We start from the raw sequence: 19,312 nt of genomic DNA, 5'->3' as shown, positions 1-19,312 counted from the left end.
GTTGTACGGCTAAGGGTACGGTCGATCCTCCTTAGTTAGAGCCTTGAAACATTGGGCCGAGTACTACTATCAGACCCTTATGTATATCGATCTGTAGCACCTGACACTCCTCTAGACCATAGTTCCTTTTTCTATCGGGGATCACACATCAAATCTGTAGTAGCAGTTGTTCCACCATTTAGATCCGCAGCAGCAGAAATCAGATCCGCAACAGCAGACATCAGATCCGCAGCAGCAGACATCAGATCCGCAGCAGCAGTTGTTCCACCATCCAGATCTATCAGATCCACTAGATTGAAGTTGTTGTGAAGGGTTCCTATACTTTTCGCAGGACTTTTGGCAGCATTGACATTTTGAGGATTTAGCAACTGCAGTATTGATGAAGAAGGAGTAAAACTCCGTTAGGAGTTTTCAAAAAAAAAAAAAAGTCTGAGATCTTCTGGAGCGTTTATTTGTGATCTAGCCCATCAGCATTAGGACGACGAGCTGAGCATAGTGGTACCATTCAATTTATTAGTACAAATTTTTTTGGCGGTCCCAATTTTTCATCCAGTTGGTGTATGGTAGAAACTAGAGCTCAAGCGATGGCCAATGAAAGGATAGACAAAATTGAAGCAAATCTGAACACCCTCCAACGTCTGATTGAAGGCCTAACTACCCAAGTATAGGAAGTACTCGATAAGGGCAAGGCGCCAGCCCACGAGGAAGCGTATGATGGCCATGAACACCATGAGGGTGAGTCTAGCCACTCTCCTCACGTCTGGCACACCAATCCACCTCCCAGTCAGCGACCTCCCAAGTTGGATATGCATAAATTTGACGGTTCTCACACATCCGCATGGCTAGCCCAAATGGAGCAGTATTTCAGACTGAATCATATCCATGATGATTGGACTAAGCTTATGGTAGGGACCATGTACTTGGACAATGAACGATGGCAATGGGCGGAATGGCATCAGCATTGCAATGGACCTTTTCCGACTTGGGCCCAATTTACCAAAGCTCTTCGAGCTCGCTTTGAATAGGAAGACTCTTTTTTGGGGCGTCTCACTAAGCTTAGACAAACGGGTACAGTGGATGAATATATTACCGCTTTTGAAGCCTTAGCCTTCCGCACTAAAAGTCTCACAGATGAGTTCTACATGGAATGTTTTATCAGCGGTCTTAAAGAAGCCATCAAAGCTCAAGTTCTACTCCACCACCCTCCCACGTTGACGGAAGCTTGCCAGGTAGCTCGTAAGGTGGAACGTGCATTAGCAGCACAATACAACCACCCCAGTTTCCCCACTAAAGGTCGTCCCCCACAAGCTCACAATACGACTCAGACACTTAAGATCCAAAAGGTGTCACCTGCGGAAATGGCCGAAAGAAGGAAGCAAGGACTATGTTACTACTGTGATGAAAAATATTCCCCTGGTCATAAATGCAAGGAGCCCAAGTTTTTTCAAATAGACACCACTGACTACAGCTCAACAGAGGAAGATCCACCACTTGAGGAACCTGAGGCGATAGAAGAAGACAACCAAAAGGAGATTGTACCTGACCAACCAGTTATTTCGCTAAATGCATTGGCCGGAATTTCTTCCCCTCAAACTCTCAAAATCCGGGGTTTTATTAAACATCGCCCAGTAGTAGTCTTGATTGATAGTGGAAGTACCCATAATTTCATCCATCAAAAAGTCGTCGACGCAGTGCATTGTTTTGTACATGCAGTTTCTAACTTCCAAGTCCAAATCGCGGATGGGGGCACAATGAAATGTGAAGGCCGCTGTGAAAATGTCAAACTTCAAATGGGGGATTATCAGTTGAAAACAAACATGTTTGCCATCCATATGGGGGGATGCGACATTGTCCTCGGCGCTGAATGGCTCCGCACTCTTGGGCCAATCACAATGGATTTCCAGGAGTTATATATGAGTTTTAAGCAAAACAACTTCACACATACCCTCCGGGGACTCCAGGCGGGACCCCCCTCGATCATCAGCTCGCACAGGATGGAAAATTGTTAAAAAAGGGCAATCATGGAGTGGTAGCTCAATTTAATGCCATCCAGGTCGTTGAAACCCAGTCCCCGCAAATTCATCCTGAGATGCAACAAATTTTAAATAAACATAGGCAGGTCTTTGATAAGCCTAAGGAGCTTCTGCCATCACGAGGGGAACATGATCATAGCATCACATTGGTTCCAGGGGCCCAACCCCCAAATGTGCAGCCATACAGATATCCATTCACCCAAAAGAATGAAACAAAAAAGATAATCAAGGAACTTCTGGAAGCAGGTGTCATTCGTCCCAGCATTAGTCCTTATTCATCCCCAGTGGTCATGGTGCTCAAGAAAGACGGAGAGTGGCGGATGTGTCCAGACTTTAGGGCCCTCAATAAGTTGATAGTCAAAGATAAATTTCCCATCCCGGTGGTTGACGATTTGCTGGACGAACTCAATGGGGCTCAATTCTTCACTAAGTTGGATCTTCGCTCAGGCTACCACCAAATTCGCATGAAGGAAGTCGACATTCCCAAGACGGCGTTCCGAACTCATGAAGGCCATTATGAGTTCCTGGTCATGCCATTTGGTCTTTGTAATGCCCCTTCTACTTTTCAGAGCCTTATGAATCACCTTCTTAAACCATATCTCAGGAAATTTGTCCTGGTCTTCTTCGATGACATCCTCATCTATAGTGGCACTTGGTCTGCACATCTTCACCATGTAGATCTACTCTTGCAACTGCTCTGCCAACATAAATTATTTGTCAAATTGTCCAAGTGTTCATTTGGCATGGAAGAAGTTGAGTATTTGGGCCACATTGTGGGGCAGGAAGGTGTCAAGGTGGACCCCAAAAAGATCCAGGCAATGCAAGAATGGCCTCAACCTAAGACCTTGAAGAGCTTGAGAGGATTTTTGGGACTCACTGGCTATTATCGCAAATTTGTCCGCAACTATGGCCGCATAGCGAAGCCCCTCACTCAACTCCTAAAGAAAAATTCCTTCTTCTGGAATGAGGAAGCCCAACAGGCATTTACAACCCTCAAAAATTGCCATGTGTTCCACTCCAGTCTTAGCACTACCTGACTTCAACAAATCTTTTGTCATTGAATGTGATGCTTCAGGGACAGGTATTGGGGAAGTCTTAATACAGGAAGGGCGACCCTTGGCCTTCACAAGCCAACAACTAAGTGGGAAGAATCTGGGCCAATCTACCTATGAAAAAGAAATGATGGCCATCTTACATGCAGTCGACACCTGGCGCCCTTACTTATTGGGGCAATGTTTCCAAATCCGCACAGATCATCACAGTCTTAAATATTTTCTGGAGCAACGCCTATCTTCCACACAACAAAATAAATGGCTAGCTAAAATGCTGGGATATGATTATGAGATCATTTACAAGAAAGGGAAAGACAATAGGGTAGTAGATGCATTATCTCGCCAATTTGAGGAGGAAAGTACTCTGCTAGCGATTTCCCTCCCCATTCCAGAATGGGTTGAAGAAGCTCGCAGAGAATGGTTTTCACACACAGGGTTATCCCAACTCATTTCTCAATTGCATGTCGATCCAAATTCCATCAAGGGCTACTCCTGGCAGGATGACATTCTTCGCTACCAGGACAGAGTAGTAATATCACCAAAATCAACCCTCAAAAGTCGCATATTGGACGAATTGCACTCATCCCCCATTGCAGGACATTCGGGCTTTCAGAAAACTTATGCTCGTACCAGAAGATCATTTTTTTGGACCGGCATGAAAAAGGACATCCTTACTTTTGTCGCAGAATGTGATGTCTGTCAACGCCACAAAGGAGAAACCGTCAACACACCAGGCACATTACAACCATTGCCCATTTCGACATCAATTTGGACGGAGGTTTCCATGGATTTCATTACAGGTCTTCCAAAATCATGGAACAAGTTCGTCATCATGGTGGTGGTGGACCGCTTGTCAAAGTATGCTCATTTTTGTGCCCTACCCCACCCGTTTACACCAACTTTGGTTGCGCAAACTTTCATGGATCAGATATTCAAACTACATGGCATGCCCACTTCTATCGTGTCTGATCGCGACCCGATCTTCACCAGCAATTTTTGGCAAGAACTCTTCAGGCTACAGGGCACTCAACTAAAACTGAACACTTCCTATCATCCGCAAACGGATGGTCAAACCGAAGCAGTCAACAAATGTCTAGAAACCTACCTCAGGTGTTTCACTTCAGAAAAGCAACACCTTTGGGTACAGTGGTTACCTCTGGCGGAATGGTGGTATAACACCAACTATCATGCCTCTACTAAAATGACTCCTTATGAAGCAGTATATGGTCAACTTCCGCCTTCCCCTATTTCTTATCTCCAGGGATGCTCCAAAGTACAAGCAATGGATCAACTACTACAACACCGCGCCACCATGCTCGCCCATCTTAGAGAGAATCTTCATCAAGCTCAGAACCGCATGAAGCAACAGGTCGACCAGCATCGCTCAGAGCGCTAGTTTTAAGAAGGGGACCAAGTCTTTTTGAAGCTGAAACCATATAAGCAAACATCACTCAAAGACAAGGGGTGTCAAAAGCTATCTCCAAAATTCTACGGACCCTACCAAGTACTTCAACGCATTGGAGAAGTGGCTTACAAGTTGGCTTTGCCACCTACTACAAAAATTCATCCAGTTTTACATGTATCATGCCTCAAGAAAGTAATTGGGAACAATTGCCGAGTTCAAACCAGTCTACCTGAACTAGACGACGAAGGGTCAATCTGGCTTCAACCCGAACAGGTCCTCGCCACAAGAGACAAGCACCTGCGCGGCCGCATGATTAAGGAAGTCCTCGTCAAATGGAAAGACACCTCTCCGGAAGATGCAACTTGGGAACCAGCTACTATTCTTCAGCAGTTTCCGCAGCTTTAGCCTTGAGGACAAGGCTAGTCTTAAGGGGGAGGGCATGTTAGGGTCCCACCCTAACCCCCTTACTTATGTCTTGGGATCACGTCATAGTCAAAGAGTCAATAAAGCCCATATATTTCGTAAGTGGTTAACCCGAAATTAATGACGGGACCACAGTTAGTTGCAAATGGGTCGTAGCCGTAGTATTAGATAGATGGTATTAATAAAACTCACGGTATTGACCCGTGGTATTGCATGTATGAGTCATATATAAAGGATAGAGACTCCCTGCGAGGAGCATCGTGTCTTATTTTGTAATCGAGCTCTGCTCTATTGGAGGTTTCCCCCTCGAAGAGGCATGTGAACATTGCTCTTTGAATAATAAAATCATTGCTCTTCTATGTTCTGGGTATCTTTTCTTCGCATATTCTGTGTTCTGGGTATCTTTTCTTCGCCTATTCTGTGTCTGGGTATTATTTTGTAGGTTAAGAGCATAACAGTTGGCTTGATTATGGTAGTGGAGCTCCATGACTATTTAATTCTGTTTGCTGGATCGTGATGTGTCCTTCTTCCTTTGGCCATGCTCTCTGTTAATTCGATTCAGCGGTCTGACTATCATCAGACTGACTGAGTCGGCCACCTTATTCTTAGGACAACAGATAGGGAGTGGAGAATGGAGTACATGGGTGGATGGACGTGTTGAATCAAACAGACAGAGAGGTGACAGAGCGGTGGAGGATGATTGGGGACGATCGTGAATGAGGGCCATCGGATCGGGGAAATGCACGGTGGAGATCGTAGGAGGGGATTTGAGGTCGTGGTGGGAGCGGGACATATCTGGACCGTTAGATCTCGGGTGGATAGATCAGATGGTTATCGGGTGGAAGAGGTGCGTGGATGATAACCCTCGGGGGTGGTTTGGCTCGGGCAGTTATGGTTTTTATCGGAAGGGCATCGGGCGGTAAGTGGTAAATGTATGAACTTGCCCGATTCCATTGAGTGGATGACACGTAGCGGCGAAGGAGACAGAGAAATCGCCCTCATCAGACGGGTACTTTTCACACTAGTTGTTTATGCGATATGGGCAATAGCTGTTAGATCTGGCGGGGGTTGATCTAACGGCGGAGATGCGGTGGAGGTACGAGATGTCTTTGTGGAATGTGTTATAAGCATGTAAGACATATGGGTAAGGTTTTATGGGTATTTTTAGCTTTCGTGCTTGGGGCTAATGCCAAAGGGGTGTTTTGTTGGGATTAGAAGGTTAATAAAGGAAGTGGGAAAGGTAAAGTGTGAGCGGGATAAGGGAAGAAGTGGAAAATGGCCTGTGTAGGACCCCTTCAAGAACAGAAAATCCGACTGAACCTTTCCGTTGACCTCCAGAAAGTCAGCACTGCACTTCAGGGCTAACACTGGCTCCTTCTAGGGATGAAATCCTCCCTATGAGGTTTGAAGAACTGTAGACCACTGCCTTTTACATAAGAAACAAGATCAGAAATATTACCTAGTATTCCATTGGGCATGGAGTCTATCGAAGCCTACACTAAAACTTTAAAAATAACCTATTTACAATATTAAGGCCTGAAAGCCTTAAACAAAATAAACTTTCAAAAACTACCCATTGACTGGGCCATCAAAAATAGTTTCTCCTTCCAAACTTTGCAGCATGAAAGTATTGTTCTCCTGGACCTGAGAGATGACAAATGGTCCTGTCCATAGAGCATCAAATTTACCATGATTGCCTTTCTTTTCCTTCAGTGCATCCCATTTGAGAACCCAGTCACCAACCCGAAAATTGTCCATCTTTGCCTTTCTATCGAAAGATTTCTTGATTTTCCTTTGATGTATTGCAGACCTCTCAATCAGTTGATCTATGATCTGATGAACTTCAGCCAAGTCACTCATCCTCCTTGCCATGTCACTTATCTCGTTCTGCTCTTCTTGCAAGAATTTGGCCACAGGGAGGATCAATTGGATTGGAAAAATAGCCTCAGTGCCATATACCAGCTTGAATGGAGAATTCCCTGTGGACTTCTTGGTGGTAACCCTGTCAGCCCATAATGCAAACTTCAGTTTGGAATCCCAGCTCCGCTTGTTGTCTTCCAGCAGCTTTTTGATTATCCTTACTAGGCTTTTATTGGATGATTCTGCTAGGCCATTACCTTGAGGATAATATGAGGTGGAATGCACTAATTTAATGCCCATTGAATCACACATGTCCACCAAATCTTTTTCCCTAAAGTTGTTGCATTGTCTATAACCAATTTGGTTGGGCAACCAAACCTGGTGAAAATGTTTTCTATCAGGAATTTCATGACAACCTGTTGATCAACTTTCTTAGTGGGGATGGCCTCAATCCATTTGGAAAAATAATCAGTGGCTACTAAAATCCATCTATGCTGGCCACTGGAATGTGGATTAATCTCCCCTATGAAATCCAAACCCCACTGCTGGAAAGGACCATTAGTGTGTATTGGTTTCAGGGGCAAAGATTTCAGCTGCTGTCTTCTTGCAAACCTCTGGCATTTGTCACAAGACTTCACAAATGAAAATACATCAGAGAATAGAGTAGGCCAATAATACCCAGCCCTTAGGATCTTGTGGGCTGTGGTTTTCCAATAATGATGCCCTCCACAAATGTTGGAATGAAACTGGTGCATGACTTCCATAGATTTCTCCTTGTCTAGACATCTTAAGAGGATTCCAGCTGGGTCCTTCCAATAAAGCAGGTTCTTATTAATACAAAACTTGGCTACTCTGAGCTTGATGGTTCTGGCTTGACTTGAGCTAAGCCCTGGAGGGACTTCTAGCTTCAACAGGAAATGAGTTATACTGGAATACCAATCACAAGAAGCCAAATTCTCAGCTAATGACTGGTTCTGCTTTCGTTCTTCTGTTTCCTCCTCTGCTTGTTCAACCTCTGAATCTGCACCTATGCAATTTATGTCCAGCAGACTACAATTTTCCTCAGCCATAAGCTTAGCTAGGCCCTGGCCTTTGACAAGCTTGGTGGGCTTTACCTCTATGCTGAACTCTATGAGTTTTGCAATCCATTTGGCCCTTCTTCCATCAACATCTGGCTGCGTTAGGATATCCTTTACTAAAGCTGAAGGTACATAGGAAACTACCTTGGAGTGCAGAATGTAAATTCAAAATGCCTTTAAAGACTTTATGAGAGCATAGGCTTGCTTTTCAATGAGGTCATACCTTAATTCAGCATCTCTCAAAGTCTTGTTGAAGAAGGCCACTGGGTGTTCTATACCTTCATTATTTTTTTCCAATAAGACTGCTGCAAATGTATCATAAGAAGCAAAAGAGAAAATATAAAAATCCTTCGTGTAGTCTAGGCTGACTAAGGTGGGAGCTTCCATGATAGCTTTTTTGATGGCTTCAAAATATCTCCTTGCAGCCTCTGTCCATTTTATCTCTGACCCCTTCTTTAACATGGAGGTGATGTGCTTCACTAGTTCTGCAAAATTTGGAATGAACCTCCTCACAAAGTTAATCTTTCCCAGAAAAGATTGAATGTCCTTTTTCGATCTTGGGATGGACAATGTCTGTATTGCTTGAACCCTTTCTGGATCAATCTTAACACCTGTAGCAGAAACGATATGTCCTAAAAGCTTGCCTTCTTCTAGAGAAAACTGTGACTTCTTAGGATTTACTGAAATCCAAAACTTTCTGCACTTCAGAAACACCTTCCTCAAATGTTGCAAATGATCCTGGTGACTGCTGGAAAAAATTGTTATATCATCAAGGTAAATCAGGACAAACTTGTCCTTCTCTCCCACAAAAGCTATATCCATGGCCCTTTGAAAGGTAGCCCCAACATTCATCAGTCCAAAAGGCATCTTGGAGTACATGAAAGTGCCCCAAGGAGTAGTGAAGGCAGTCTTTTCTTGGTCCTCTAGATGTACAACAACTTGATTGTAACCTGAAAATCCATCTAAGAAAGACATGACTTTAGCCCCTGAAACTTTTTGCAGCAAATGTTCCATCTTGGGCAGAGGGTAGTTGTCTTTCTTAGAGCACTTGTTTAGATTTCTGAAGTCAACACAAAGCCTAATTTCTCCATTTTTCTTTCTTACTACCACCAAGTTAGCTATCCATTTTGAATACCTTAGGGGAACTATGATCTTGGCAGCCAACAATTTCTTAATTTCCTTTTCAACCAAAGGGAGTAGCAGAGGGTTTATGGGTCTTAGCTTCTGCCTGAAAGGGATGGTGTCTTTCTCCAGTGGGACCTTATGCTAAATGATTTTTTTGTCATAGGTCTTAAGGTCACTGTACTCCCAAGCAAAGACATCAGCGAATTGCTTCATTAGGGTGCAGTATTCAGAACTTTGGGCAGTAGACAAGTGGGTGGACAGATTTATATACTTTGGATGGTCTGGACTCCCTATGTTATGTCTATGGACCGCAGACTCATTTTATTTTTGGGCAGTCTTATAGGGTACATCATTATGGTCAAACAACTTCTCTAGAGGCACCAACCCTTTAGGTATATGGTTACTAGGCAATTGTACAATGCTGTCTTGACCAATTTTGTTTCTCAGTTGGGACTGATGGCCTTCCTCCACGGTTTCATTATCTTGATCAATTTTCATTTCAGAGAATTCATCAATGACTTGTAGAAACCTATTGACTTCATCATCATCCTCAAAAACTTTCCAGTACTTGACATTATCAGGCAGAGATGGTCTATATTTCACTTGGATTTCATAAGCCAATCTGGGGTTAAAGGAGGAACAAACATACTAGCAGACAAAGCAAGGGAATCGGCAAGCTGATTCTTAGCCCTAGTGTTAAATTTTAGGTATGTTCTATGCTTGAGCAATTTATTTAAATTTTCACTGTTAGCAATCACATCAACATTACGATAAACTGCAGATAGAACATAAATACAAAACGCAGAAGACAAGCCAAGACAAGAGGACACAAGATATGGCGCGAGCCAGGGACAAACCCCACAATGTGTGGGGAAACCCTTTGATCAAATCTTCTTTTATCTTCAAAGTTCAGCAGAGAAAGAGAGAGAGAGAGTACATTTACAACAGCAGTCAATACTTTGACTTATCTAGATCTAGCATAGATCATTTCGTATAATTATGAGATCAGTTGAAGACATTCTGCTTCAACTGATTCTCAAGGTGACTCCTTCACCTATCATCATTCTGCATCTCGTTCATTTGTTGTACCTTACAGTATAGCGCCAACACACAGCATCCTACATGCTGCTCATGATCTTCACGCTGCCAATTCATCACGTTACGCTGTACCCAAATATCACAGTGTTGATCTCAACATCAAGGATCTGCACCCATCTAATGTGTACTCAATGACTGGTTTACTGCTCTCATTGCTATACAGAGATTTCTATTATGACAGTCATTTCATTATATCAACCAGGTCTCCAATGAGTTCTACAGCATGATGACCATCTCTGATATCCTTATCATTACTGCAACAATGATTATTAGATTGTAGTAGCTTGGGTACAGCTTTTCCTTATAAATAGGCATGTGATCTATAGAATAGATCCATGATATGGTCATCCTTATACCAGGTATTCTACAGGCATACCACAACAGCATATAGTCATACCTTATCCATGTAATACGAAGATTGTCATACCAAGGGTGGACTGCGTCTTCATTCCAGCGTGGACAGTGTACAAGTGCTTCAGGCTGTGCGTATATATATGCTGTGTGTAGACTGCGTTTAGGCTGCTACAGGCAGCGTATTAGGGCCTTCGTATTGGCTGTGTATAGAACCTCCTCTTAGCTGCGTATTAGGCTCCAGTTGCTGTGGAATAGGATCACTGTTTAGCTGTGAATAAGGGCTCAACAGACTACGGATTTAGGGCATCTCTTGACCTGCAGTTAGGGCACTTTGGAACAGTGGATAGGGCTCTTTAGCACCGCAGATAGGAGCCTCTTTAGGACAGCAGTATAGGGGCTTATTCATGCTGCACATAAGTCTCCTCTTATCTGCATTTAGATCTTCTTATAAGCCTGCGGCTAGGGCATCATCTGCACTGTGGCTAGGGCACAACTGAACTGTGGCTAGGGCATCAGCTACTGCGGCTAGGGCATCAGCAAATGTATATTTTAGGTGTCCCTCCTTCTCCAAAAACCCAAGACGTGGAGAGGAGGAGAACACACCAAGAATGTGTGTTAAAATGACTTCAAATCCTCACCAATTTATACTAGAACGTAGATGATGAATAGACACGTCTATTGGGCTTCTGAGCCTACTCAAGTTGCTGGTCGGCTTGGTAATAATTATATAAACAAAATAAATTCATATCTCCATAAATACTTATCGGAATCGGATGATCTTTGGATCAATCCTACACCTCTCGACGAGAGGGATCCAATAAAAATATCAGCTGTCATAAATAAGCTGATCCACATGGAGTTTGGCCCTAGTTGCCAATTTAACACTCCCTCTCAACTAGGGAGAACTCCATCCAGTGATCCATAAGTCCGACTGTACAATCTCGGCCATCAGTGCCCTGCACTGCTCTGCCCAACTCTGCTCAGCTCTGCTGGCTCTGCTAACTCTGCTTTGCTCAGCTCTGCTCTGCTCAGCTCTGCTGGCTCTGCTAGCTCTGCTCTGCTCAGCTCTGCTAGCTCTGCTCTGCTCAGCTCTGCTAGCTCTGCTCTGCTCAGCTCTGCTGGCTCTGCTCTGCTCAGCTCTGCTAGCTCTGCTCTGCTCAGCTCTGCTGAACTATGAAGAAGAAGAATTGATCGAGAATGTCTCATACCATTCTCCACTGACCCGAAGTCAGTTTCAGAGTGCGTACTACTAGTCCCAGACTAGTCTCAACCAACCCGAAGTCAGCGTCATAGTATGTACGACTCTCACTAGTCCCAGACTAGTACCGCAGGCTCAGAGAGTGTACTACTGGTCCCAGACCAGTCCCAACCGACCTGAAGTCAGCATCATAGTATGTACGACTCTCACTGGTCCCAGACCAGTCCTGCACTGACACGAAGTCAGTCTCGGAGTATGTACCACTGGTCCCAGACCAGTTTCAGCCGACCCGAAGTCAGCGTCATAGTATGTACCACTCTCACTGGTCCCAGACCAGTACTGCACTGACACAAAGTCAGTCTCGGAGTGTGTACCACTGGTCCCAGACCAGTCTAAGCTGACCCGAAGTCAGCGTCATAGTATGTACAACTCCTACCACTGGTCCCAGACCAATATCATTGATCCCAGATCAATGGAGGTCATCCTAGCATAGGGAGTACGGTAGATACAACGATGCATCCATCGGTACTACTATGGTCCCTAACTTCATTTCCCTGCTCATTGATCAGATGAGAGGTACTTCCCATGAGTCCTAGACTGCATGGGTAGGATGCCTCGACAGGAGAACTAATCAATCCTGTCCTCGCAGGAGAACACATCAATCCTGCTACAATCGCCATGGAGAACACATCAATCCAGGCCGCCATGGAGAACACATCAATCCAGGCCTCACAGGAGAACACATCAATCCTGCTACAACCGCCATGGAGAACACATCAATCCAGGCCTCACAGGAGAACTAATCATCCTGCTACACAGGAGAGCGAATCATCCTGTTCCAGTGCGCACCACCAGGGGAGGGTGAGTCACCCTGTGGTCGTATGTTGCTTCAGTAGAACTGCAAGCCCCCCAGAGCTCCCAGAGCTCAATGTATGCAACATGTAGGACCCTTCTTCAAAGGTCTCTCGATGACTCCAAGTCGTCCAGGAAAATCACAAATTTGATCTTTCCTCGGGGCTCTGTCCTTTACATCATCATAGTTCGATGGAGCCTCCTAGATCATCAACTTACCATATCCCAGATGATGTCTATCGGCTGGAGCAATCGACGAATACAGGATTCCTCAATAATCGAATCCCATCTCTGGTTGTCACAGAGAATCACAGTGGTATTCATCATGTGTACAAACAGCTCACTGAAGAGCTTCAGCAACCAGACTGCCTCACAGAAGGCCATACTATCAGTAATGTATTCTGCCTTAGTGGTGCTCAGAGTCACCGACTTCTTCTTCCTGCTCATCCAGGGTATCGAGGCAGATTCCAAAGAGAAAGAGCACTTAAAAGTGCTTTAGTGATCCTCCACACTGCCTGCCCATTCAGCATTCGAATAATAATGCAATTTCATCTTTTCGGCAGTGTATCTCAATCCATGAGAGATTGTGCCCTGAAGATACCTCAGAAGATTCTTGGCACCAATCCAGTGAGGCTCAACCAAATATGAGCTCACCATGCTAACTGCAACACAGATGTCCGGACAGAGGTTCTCCAAGAACATCAACGCGAATGAGTTTATAAAACTCAGAGGCATTTCCCAAATCAGGTCCGACATCACTACCATATAACTTCTGAAAGTTAAGACCCTTGAGGTAGTCATAGGCTTGCAGCTTATCTTTTCACATTCAGAATCCAACTCCCTCTATCTCCTATAAATGAGAGGGTCTGCACCTGTCAGACATAGGTGCCGGTATGAGAGGTTTATCATCCACAACCTTCGAGTAATGGTTTGGATCAGTTTCACTCCTGGTGAGACTCAGCTGCATTAGACAGCTATCAATCCTCTCATACTATGCCCGAGGTGTTTTGCTTCATGCCATAGAGGGCTTTCTTCCACCTGTTTACATGAGATTCTCGATCATGAGTCTCAAACTCCTCGGGTTGTTCCAAGCCTGTGGACCTGCTGCATGAGGGGAATGGTCCCCTTATAATATTTTCCTTCAGTACATTTCAGACAAGTACCTGCATGCTCCCTTTTGAATTCAGGCATTTAAGTCACCATCTGACTCACAGACCTCCGGTGCTGAGTCAATGGACATGGTCCCCAATGGACTTCCTGCAACTTGATACAACCCTGAACTCAAAAGTATCTTTAAAATATCTATTTTCAAACACGTACCTTTGTAACCTTCGACTTCCATTCAGATGGACACCAGGTTCTTCTTGCGATCAGGTACATAGAAGAGATTTTAGGGTTTCTTGCTTTCGTGGAAGAGTCGACCATTTCCTTGATGACCTGCATTACCAGTCATTCCTTTAATCGCCCAGGAATGATTGTTATCTTCATCAAGAGATGTGTCCCTGCCATTCGGACACTCCTTCGCATAACGGCCGAACTTATTTCAACAAGGCATCTGCCTTTCCTTCCACCCTTAGATCCGAACTTCCCAATGAAGGGATCATTAGATGGGCCATCAGAAACTCCTGCTGTGCCATTCTGATAACATTCTCTGCTTTGACTTCACCCTAGGTGAATTATGGGGAACCCATTGATCCTTCTGTCTTGTCCCAACTGCCTTTGGTGATTGCTCTTTCACTCTTGCTTGGGCATTGTCTTCACCTCAGCTCTGATACCATGTTAAATTTTAGGTATGTTCTATGCTTGAGCAATTTATTTAAATTTTCACTGTTAGCAATCACATCAGCATTACGATAAACTGCAGATAGAACATAAATACAAAACGCAGAAGACAAGCCAAGACAAGAGGACACAAGATATGGCGCGAGCCAGGGACAAACCCCACAATGTGTGGGGAAACCCTTTGATCAAATCTTCTTTTATCTTCAAAGTTCAGCAGAGAAAGAGAGAGAGAGAGTACATTTACAACAGCAGTCAATACTTTGACTTATCTAGATCTAGCATAGATCATTTCGTATAATTATGAGATCAGTTGAAGACATTCTGCTTCAACTGATTCTCAAGGTGACTCCTTCACCTATCATCATTCTGCATCTCGTTCATTTGTTGTACCTTACAGTATAGCGCCAACACACAGCATCCTACATGCTGCTCATGATCTTCACGCTGCCCATTCATCATGTTACGCTGTACCCAAATATCACAGTGTTGATCTCAACATCAAGGATCTGCACCCATCTAATGTGTACTCAATGACTGGTTTACTGCTCTCATTGCTATACAGAGATTTCTATTATGACAGTCATTTCATTATATCAACCAGGTCTCCAATGAGTTCTACAGCATGATGACCATCTCTGATATCCTTATCATTACTGCAACAATGATTATTAGATTGTAGTAGCTTGGGTACAACTTTTCCTTATAAATAGGCATGTGATCTATAGAATAGATCCATGATATGGTCATCCTTATACCAGGTATTCTACAGGCATACCACAACAGCATATAGTCATACCTTATCCATGTAATACGAAGATTGTCATACCAAGGGTGGACTGCGTCTTCATTCCAGCGTGGACAGTGTACAAGTGCTTCAGGCTGTGCGTATATATATGCTGTGTGTAGACTGCGTTTAGGCTGCTACAGGCAGCGTATTAGGGCCTCCGTATTGGCTGTGTATAGAACCTCCTCTTAGCTGCGTATTAGGCTCCAGTTGCTGTGGAATAGGATCACTGTTTAGCTGTGAATAAGGGCTCAACAGACTGCGGATTTAGGGCATCTCTTGACCTGCGGTTAGGGCACTTTGGAACAGTGGATAGGGCTCTTTAGCACCGCAGATAGGAGCCTCTTTAGGACAGCAGTATAGGGGCTTATTCATGCTGCACATAAGTCTCCTCTTATCTGCATTTAGATCTTCTTATAAGCCTGCGGCTAGGGCATCATCTGCACTGTGGCTAGGGCACAACTGAACTGTGGCTAGGGCATCAGCTACTGCGGCTAGGGCATCAGCAAATGTATATTTTAGGTGTCCCTCCTTCTCCAAAAACCCAAGACGTGGAGAGGAGGAGAACACACCAAGAATGTGTGTTAAAATGACTTCAAATCCTCACCAATTTATACTAGAACGTAGATGATGAATAGACACGTCTATTGGGCTTCTGAGCCTACTCAAGTTGCTGGTCGGCTTGGTAATAATTATATAAACAAAATAAATTCATATCTCCATAAATACTTATCGGAATCGGATGATCTTTGGATCAATCCTACACCTCTCGACGAGAGGGATCCAATAAAAATATCAGCTGTCATAAATAAGCTGATCCACATGGAGTTTGGCCCTAGTTGCCAATTTAACACCTAGGGATGTATGAAATACTAAAGCTATTAAAAGAATCCTTGAGGTTCCATACCTCATCCCTATATGCTTTCAGCCTGGGGTGCCTTGCCTGGAAATTCTGGTTCACCTGTTGAATAATAAAGTCTGTATCTCCAAACACCTTCAGATGTTTGATGCCCATTTCTTTAGCAGCGTTCAAGCCTAAGATCAAAGCCTCGTACTCTGCTATATTATTTGTGACTTGGAAAGTCAGCTTGAAAGATAAATGTATGCATTCTTGCGTGGGGGATATCAGAACTACACCTGCTCCTGCAGTTTCCCTAGAGCAAGCTCCATCAAAGAACATGTCCCAAATTTGTGGACCTTCTTCCTCTGTGACCTTACAAACTGGTTTCCTGAGTTGCATGGAGGCCAACTGAGATTCTTCTATTTGGAGAATACAGGCTCCGAAGTCAGTATCAACAGCATAGATGGGATGATTAGTGGGATGCTTCTCATCACTGACAATATAAGCTAACTGAGCTTCCCTGTATAATCTCCTACTTTCTCCTCCAAAAACTGGAACGGTAGCATAAGACAAATCATTTTGTAACGTTCCACCCAATATTTTTATCCATCCCCTGGAAAGAAGCATGCCAAACTTTGGGGGCACATCAGCTACCACAATATCCATCATCATGCTCTTCATGGGTAGCTGAGACAAGGTGATGGCTAAGTCTTTGATTAACCCCAAACATTTCAACTTTCTAGAATCAAAAGAAAACAAGTCGTGATAAGGCCTGGTGATATCAAGGCCTAACTCATCCATGACAGCCTTTGGCATTAGATTATGGCTGGCATCTATGTCCAGCAGACAGTTGTGAAGGGTTTTGTCATGAATAGTCAAGGAGACATAGAATGATGGGGAATTGTCATCAGAAGGTTCAGTCATTGGGCTAAGCACAACTACAGGTTTGTCATCTTGTAAATTCACATAGTCATTTGATGCTTGTGTGGCCTTAAGCTCAAGGGCTTCAAGGATGGGTCTCTTAAAGGCTTCATTCTTTACCAGTTCCATTAGAGGTATAGATATTTTTAGCTTCTGGATTTCTGATTCAAAACTAAAAGGAGAAGGGAACTTGTCAGGGCCTCTCACCTCTTGAGCTGGAGCTTTGAGAATGATGGGATCAGCTGCTGGTGGTTTTTACTTGTTAACTTGTTGTTCTGTAGGAACAATAGTCTTTTGGACAGGGGTCTCCTTGGCACTGTTCACCTTTGACCTCAGATTATATATTCTTTGATCTTCAGTTTGTAGAACAACCTCATCGTCCCACTCTTGGTTGGTCTAGTCCCTGAGTAATGACTCTTCATAGGTAGCCAAGGTCAAAAGGGGATCACTGCCTTTGTCTTCCATGCAATGGATCTCATCATCTTCTTTAAATTGCTCTTCTTTCATGACTACATTCTGGAAAGGGGTATTCACTCTTTGGTCTTCATTAGCATCTTTGCTCCTTTGCATGATCTGCAACTACTCATTTGCTTTTCTATATGGATTCAGATTTCTAGGAGCAAAGGTGTTAGGAACTCTTCCCTTCCCTGGATGCTGCTCAACTTTTAATTTGGAGATTTCAGAGGCTAGTGACTCTATCATCTTGGTCATCTTATCTATCTTGGGGTTTGAAGATGAAGAAGATTCACCCCTCTGTCTCCTTTGATCAACATGTCCCTTGAGTTTCTCTGCAGCCATGATGTTGGACTCTACTTCCAAGGCTGCATCCTGCATTTCAGCCAAAGAAGCACATCTTCTCTCCCTCAATAGTAGACAAAAATCAGAATCGAAGGCATTGGCATAGGTAAGCTTAGCAGAGGTAGGGGTGGGTTTCACTTCAGCTGGTATCTTGTTGTACATGCGGTTAAACCTTTTATTGAAATTAGAAAGTGACTCCCCATTTTCCCTTTTTAGGTTCCCAAACTCAGTATGATAGTAGAGCAGATATTTCTTATCACCCCAATGCTTTAGGAACACATCATCTAAGGCCTCAATATCTGTTATAGATCTAGGGGTCAATTCTCTGAACCATTTTCTTGCCTCTCCATCAAGGCTTTGGACAAAAACTCTCATCCACACATCATCTTCACTAATGTCTAGATTATCTGCATAGCTATAAAAGGACTCAAGATGTTCTTCAACTATAATTCCTTCAGTCCTGGTGAACTTAGGCATGTATTTCTGATATTCTCCAGTAGGCATTGCATTCAAAGGAGTGGGTAGTACTAGAGGTCCATACCTAGCAGCTATGATTCTTTCCATTTTGGTGAGTGCTTGTGGACCTGCCATGGCTATGGTGGATTGAAGAGTGCTGGCAGTCTGGATGATAGAAAGCTGAGGGGTGACTGACAAGACTAAAGGAATATGAGGGATAGGAGGTGAGGTTTCCTTCGGGCTTAAAGCAAGAGGAGAACCTAAAGAATAAGGAGCTTTATGAATCTCTGAAAGTTTTTCTTCACTGCTAGTGTTAGAGGCTATACTCTCAACATGTATTTGTTCTATTACTAGCTTTTCTTGCAGAAGTATAGAGGATTATTTAGGTTTACCTAATCTTGATGCTCCTTTCTGTGATATATTTCTTCCTTTGATGATATTTTCAAGGTCAGGTACTGGGTCAGCTGGTGACTTCTGAGGATTTCTCCGAGTATGCCTCACAAACTGAGCCAGAACTATGATGTGGAGTTGCCAAGAGGTTCGGACTCCAGTAGAATCGCCATATAGATTATTACAATAAAAAATGTGTCCAGAATTTGTCTATCATCAAAGTTGGACCTGTGTCATTCTCCCAAGGAAGCTAAGCTTCAATCTCCTCTCCCCGGCAACGATGCCAATTATGTTAGCTCTCCAGGAAAATCTCCTAGGTTGTGTTTCGGAGATGCCTGGTAACATATAATCTTTAATATTTTTTTGGGAACTATTGGAATGGATGATGGTTTGGTTCAAGCCGGATAACCATTTCAACTCTGTTTTCACTCTAGACATGCATGAACACCCTCAGACTACAAGGCTTTAGACCACCAATTCTCAACAGTTTGGGAATTAGGTGAATAGACGAAGAATACCAACCGCACCAGCAGATGCATACAAAATGTATGATGGCTAGCTGCAACTAGTAAAGAAACTTGAAAATCTAATCTATCAATACAGAGATAAGATGACAGTTATCTTGCATTAGATATAGAAGAAACCTAGATTACCTATTCAACAATAGCTCCAATTCCCCAATGCAGGGATAAGATGACAGTTATCTAGCATTATGCATAGGAGAAAGTGAAAACAAACCAGTCCATGCATAAGTTTAGAAGAGAAGGGGAATGGACATTAAGCATGTAACAACAAAAGAAGCTTATATTTCTAAAAATGAAGCTGAGACACTGTAAGTTACAGAGTATCTACAGTCTCCAG

The sequence above is a fragment of the Pinus tabuliformis genome, chromosome 2_1 (assembly GCF_031772625.1).
Source record: "Pinus tabuliformis cultivar Carrire ecotype Pingquan chromosome 2_1, CPIR1, whole genome shotgun sequence".
Lineage (NCBI taxonomy): Eukaryota > Viridiplantae > Streptophyta > Pinopsida > Pinales > Pinaceae > Pinus > Pinus tabuliformis.
This window is presented reverse-complemented; position numbering follows the sequence as displayed.